This window comes from Schistocerca cancellata, chromosome 3 (assembly GCF_023864275.1).
Source record: "Schistocerca cancellata isolate TAMUIC-IGC-003103 chromosome 3, iqSchCanc2.1, whole genome shotgun sequence".
Lineage (NCBI taxonomy): Eukaryota > Metazoa > Arthropoda > Insecta > Orthoptera > Acrididae > Schistocerca > Schistocerca cancellata.
Window position 1 is genome coordinate 608787620 of NC_064628.1, and position 6423 is coordinate 608794042.

The window sequence follows — 6423 nt, forward strand, 5'->3', positions numbered from 1 at the left end:
TAAGGACATCACAAACATCCATGCCCGAGGCAGGATTCGAACCTGCGACCGTAGCGGTCTTGCGGTTCCAGACTGTAGAGCCTTTAACCGCACGGCCACTTCGGCCGGCAGAGAGGAAGTTCTGACGTTGTGATCGATAATGGAAGCAAGACTAAAGAAAAAATCAAAACACAGTGATGGGATTTGTCGACCAAGAAAAGGTGTTCGACAATGTAAAATGGTGCAAGTTATTTGAAGAGGAAAATAGGCATAAGCTACAGGAAGAGATGCGTAATATATAACATGTACAGGAGCCTAGAGAGATTAATAAGTCTGTAAGACCAAGAACAAAGTGAAGAGATATAGTCTTTCGCCCATACAGTCTGCAGCTCGTGGTCTGGTGGCTATCGTTGCTGCTTCTGGATCACGGGGCCCGGGTTCGATCCCCGGCTGGAGTGGGGATTTCCTCTGCCTGGGGACTGGGTGTATGTGTTGTCCTCATCATTTCATCATCATCATAATTCGTGATTGTGGCTAGATTGGACTGAGTAAAACATTGGAGTGTGGAAAGATTGGGACTTCGTACTGGCGCTGATGACCGCGCAGTTGAGCGCCCCGCAAAATCGAACATCATCATCATCATCGCCCCTACACTTCACTCTATACACCCAAGAAGCAATGAAGGAAATAAAACAAAACGAAGTAAACATTACATAATTCGAATCAAGAACAGCTGCCAACATGAGTAACGTAGAAGTATATATATCCTCGGAGTAGTGAAGCAACTTAAGTCACTTAATAAAAGCAAGTCTTCGGGTCCAGACTGTATGCCTATTAGATTCCTTCCAGAGTGTGCTGATGCAATAGCTCCATACTTAACAATCATATACAACCATTAGCTCGACGAAAGATCCGTACCCAAAGACTGGAAAGTTGCACAAGTCACGCCAATATTCAAGAAAGGTAGTAGGAGTGGTCCACTAAATTACAGGCCCATATCATTAACGTCGATATGCAGCAGGATTTTGGAACATATATTCTGTTCGAACATTATGAATTAACTCGAAGAAAACGGTCTATTGACACACAGTCAACACTGATTTAGAGAACATCGTTCTTGTGAATCACAACTATTTCTTTACACCCATGAAGTGTTGAGTGCTATTGACAAGGGACTTCAAATTGACTCCGTATTTCTGGATTTCCGGGGGGCTTTTGACACTGTACCACACAAGCGGCTTGTAGTGAAATTGCATGCTTGTGGAATATCGTCTCAGTTATGTGACTGGCTTCGTGATTTCCTGTAAGAGAGGTCACAGTTCATAGTAATTCACGGAAAGTCATCGAGTAAAACAGAAGTGATTTCTGGCGTTCTCCAAGGTAGTGTTATAGGCCCTTTGCTGTTCCTTATCTATATAAACGATTTTGGAGACAATGTGAGCAGCCATCTTAGGTTGCGTGCGGATGACGCTGTCGTTTATCGACTAGTAAAGTCATCAGAGGATCAAAACAAATTGCAAAACGATTTAGAAAAGACATGACATCTGTATGGTGCGAAAATTGGCAATTGACCCTACATAATGAAAAGTGTGAGGTCATCTACATGAGTGCTAGGAGGAATCCGTTGAACTTCGGTTACACGATAAATCAATCAAATCTAAAGTCTGTAAACTCAACTAAATACCTACGAATTACAATTGCGAACAACTTAAATTGGAAGGAACTCATAGAAAATGTCGTGGGGAAGGCTAACCAAAGACTGTGTTTTAATGGCAGGTCACATAGAAAGTGTAACATATCTACTAAGGAGACTGCCTACTCTACACTTATCCGTCTCTTTTAGAATACTGCTGCACGGTGTTGGATCCTTACCAGATAAGACTGATGCAGTACATCGAAAAAGTTCGAAGAAATGCAGCACGTTTTGTACTATCACGAAATAGGGGTGAGAGTGTCACTGAAATGATACAGGATTTCCCATGGACATCATTAAAACAAAGGCGTATTTCATTACGGAGGAATCTTCTCACGAAATTCCAATCACCAACTTTCTCCTCCAAATGCAAAAATATTTTGTTGACGCCGACCTACATAGAGATGAACGATCAAAACGATAAAATAAAGGAAATCAGAGCTCGTACGGAAAGATATAGGTGTTCGTTCTTTCCGCGCGAATTACGAGATTGGAATAATAGAGAATTGTGAAGGTGGTTCGATGAACCCTCTGCCAGGCACTTAAATGTGATTAGCAGAGTATCCATGTAAATGTAGATGTAGAAAGATTCAAGAGTGGAATTAAAATTCAAAGTGAAAGGATATCAGTGCTAAGATTCGTGGATGACATTGCTATCGTCAGTAAAAGTGAATAAGAATTACAGGATCTGCTGAATGGAATGAACACTCTACTGAGTACAGAATATGAATTGAGAGTAAATTGAAGAAATACGAAAGTAATGAGAAGTAGCCGAAATGAGGACAGTGAGAAACTTTACATCATAGATGGCGATCACGAAATGGATGAAGTTAAGGAATTCTGATATCTAGGCGGCAAAATAACCCATGACAGAGGGAGCAAAGAGGACGTAAAATGTAGACTATCACTGGCAAAAATGGAATTTCTGACCAAGAGAAGTCTACTGATGTCGAAGATGGGCCTTACGCTGAGGAAGACATTTGTGAGAATACGCATTTGGTGCATAACATTGTTTGGCAGTGAAGTGTGGACTGTGGGAAAACCAGAACAGAAGAGAAGCGAAGGATTTGAGATGTGGTACTACAGACGAATGTTGAAAATTAGGTGGACTGATAAGGTAAGGAATGAAGAGGTGCTGCACAGAATCGGAGAGGAAAGGAATATATGGAAAACACTGACAAGAAGAAGGGATAGATGCTAGAAATTTTGTTAAGACATCAGGAAATAACTTTTGTGGTACTGCAGGGAGTTGTAGAGGATAAGAACTGCAGAGAAGACAGAGATTGGAATACATCCAGCAAATAATTGAGAATATAGGTTGCAAGTGGTTGGCACAGGAGAGGAATTGGTAGTGGGCCTCAGACCAATCAGAAGAGTGAAGGCTCAAAGAAAGCTAGTGGGGAACTTGCACACAGACGTATGATACGCAGGGGTAGGACAGAAAACTATTACTGAAGTGTAGGAAGACCAATACATGCTATCACAAGTGACAGAAAATGCTTCACCGCTCTCATTAAACATCGAAATTGTCATGAAAAAGCCACCGCTTGTAGGCATCGGATCATAACGCACGCACGCACACACGCACTGGGACCGGAGAAAAATCGTTGTAAAACACAACTACTGCAGAAACTGACCCCAAAATACGTCGCCCAGAGAGAGTTGCGGGAGCTGCACGTGTGTTCACCTTGATGTGTGGATACAGCCTAAGCAGCTTAGAACTTAAAATTAGTCATACCTCACCTCCCACCTCCGCTCCTCCATTCCTCTCCTCCTCCTTGTAAGTAGAGATACGAGTTCTCCAGACCTGTTCTAACCTATCGCTCATGGTACACAATGAGATCTATCTAATGGCAGTGATGTACTGCTTATGGTCTGTAGAAGTCAGTCACAGATGGACGAAAGACCCAAGAACAGGTCACTTGCCACAAATAATTGAACTTATTTCTTGGAAAGACTGGCCCATCTGAAACAATACCGAAATACCTGACTATCTGTAATGGATGAAGAACTGAATGGTCAACGGCAACATGCTTTCAAACATTGTGGATATGCCAGCACCGTCTGCAAGTGGTCCTCACCTACGTAAAATCAATTTCATGTAGCAGAAACAATGAAACAATACATCCCATGTAAATGAGATACACACGGACCTTTGTACTAGGCATCTCACGGTGTGCCGATCCACCCACTCTGTCCATGACAGGTGAAGAGCAGTGCCTGCACTCGCTAGCCTCTGCTGTTGCATGTGGTTTTAACCTCTAATCGCTCATGTTATTCTACTTCTTCAGGTAAACTGTCCAAAGACTGTCTGGTAAAGGTTTCAGATGCTGCACTGTACCATGTAACATCTTCGTGTGTGTGTGTGTGTGTGTGTGTGTGTGTGTGTGTGTGTGTGTGTGTGTGTGTGTGTGTGTATTCTTGTATACTGTGGAAGGATGAGATTTTCTGTATAGATGATGGAGGAATAGAAGGTGGCGGAATTATACACAGGTCACTTCTTCCTGCTGTACAGATGGTGGAGGGATAATACACAGGTCACTTGCTCCTTGTGGAGTAACAAATTTTGTGTCTGCTTAAGCCATTCTTAACAGCTCAACTACAGTAATGTCAGATGATTTATTTTTTAAAAAAGGCACTATGTAAACACGAACACTCATTTTCTGTGTGAATTATTATCATGGTGTACTCTCCAGGTGTGATTCTTATGCTTGCTACAACGAATATTGTACCAACAGACATCATCTCACATAATCTTATGCTTTTAAAACAAATACTGTCATGGCAACAGTGCCAATAGCGGATAAAGTACTAAAATCACTTAAATCTCCAGCCAAAGAAGTATAAACTCACACACATGGTATGAACTTATGATTGCTACAATGAATGTTGACCCAAGAACATTGAATCTTACGTTGAATATACACTCCTGGAAATGGAAAAAAGAACACATTGACACCGGTGTGTCAGACCCACCATACTTGCTCCGGACACCGCGAGGGGGCTGTACAAGCAATGATCACACGCACGGCACAGCGGACACACCAGGAACCGCGGTGTTGGCCGTCGAATGGCGCTAGCTGCGCAGCATTTGTGCACCGCCGCCGTCAGTGTCAGCCAGTTTGCCGTGGCATACGGAGCTCCATCGCAGTCTTTAACACTGGTAGCATGCCGCGACATCGTGGACGTGAACCGTATGTGCAGTTGACGGACTTTGAGCGAGGGCGTATAGTGGGCATGCGGGAGGCCGGGTGGACGTACCGCCGAATTGCTCAACACGTGGGGCGTGAGGTCTCCACAGCACATCGATGTTGTCGCCAGTGGTCGGCGGAAGGTGCACGTGCCCGTCGACCTGGGACCGGACCGCAGCGACGCACGGATGCACGCCAAGACCGTAGGATCCTACGCAGTGCCGTAGGGGACCGCACCGCCACTTCCCAGCAAATTAGGGACACTGTTGCTCCTGGGGTATCGGCGAGGACCATTCGCAACCGTCTCCATGAAGCTGGGCTACGGTCCCGCACACCGTTAGGCTGTCTTCCGCTCACGCCCCAACATCGTGCAGCCCGCCTCCAGTGGTGTCGCGACAGGCGTGAATGGAGGGACGAATGGAGACTTGTCGTCTTCAGCGATGAGAGTCGCTTCTGCCTTGGTGCCAATGATGGTCGTATGCGTGTTTGGCGCCGTGCAGGTGAGCGCCACAATCAGGACTGCATACGACCGAGGCACACAGGGCCAACACCCGGCATCATGGTGTGGGGAGCGATCTCCTACAATGGCCGTACACCACTGGTGATCGTCGAGGGGACACTGAATAGTGCACGGTACATCCAAACCGTCATCGAACCCATCGTTCTACCATTCCTAGACCGGCAAGGGAACTTGCTGTTCCAACATGACAATGCACGTCCGCATGTATCCCGTGCCACCCAATGTGCTCTAGAAGGTGTAAGTCAACTACCCTGGCCAGCGAGATCTCCGGATCTGTCCCCCATTGAGCATGTTTGGGACTGGATGAAGCGTCGTCTCACGCGGTCTGCACGTCCAGCACGAACGCTGGTCCAACTGAGGCGCCAGGTGGAAATGGCATGGCAAGCCGTTCCACAGGACTACATCCAGCATCTCTACGATCGTCTCCATGGGAGAATAGCAGCCTGCATTGCTGCGAAAGGTGGATATACACTGTACTAGTGCCGACATTGTGCATGCTCTGTTGCCTGTGTCTATGTGCCTGTGGTTCTGTCAGTGTGATCATGTGATGTATCTGACCCCAGGAATGTGTCAATAAAGTTTCCCCTTCCTGGGACAATGAATTCACGGTGTTCTTATTTCAATTTCCAGGAGTGTACTATAAAATAAGGACTTAACACCATCCAGCAATCCTTAAACTCACATTCAGCTAGCAAATTCCGCATGCTACGGTAAGTAGAAGAATTCGCCAATAACACAGTGCTGGTAGGACCAAGCAACAACACAGTAACCAATACTGAACGAACATTCCGGTATGTATAGACCTGTTTTTCTTGTGGCTGGTATGAGTTCGCCTTAACAGGAGAGAGACGTAATCCTCTTAGAAGCGAGCAACTGTTAAAAGAAACCAAAACAGCAGCGACTATGTTACACTAGGAGTGCATCCTGGCCTTGATTGTACAGGAAGACAAAACACTGTAATAACATCACACAACTGTCGAAAAAGAGAACCTTCCACCAGAACAATGCATGTGTCTTCACCTCATTGTGTGGAAACAGAC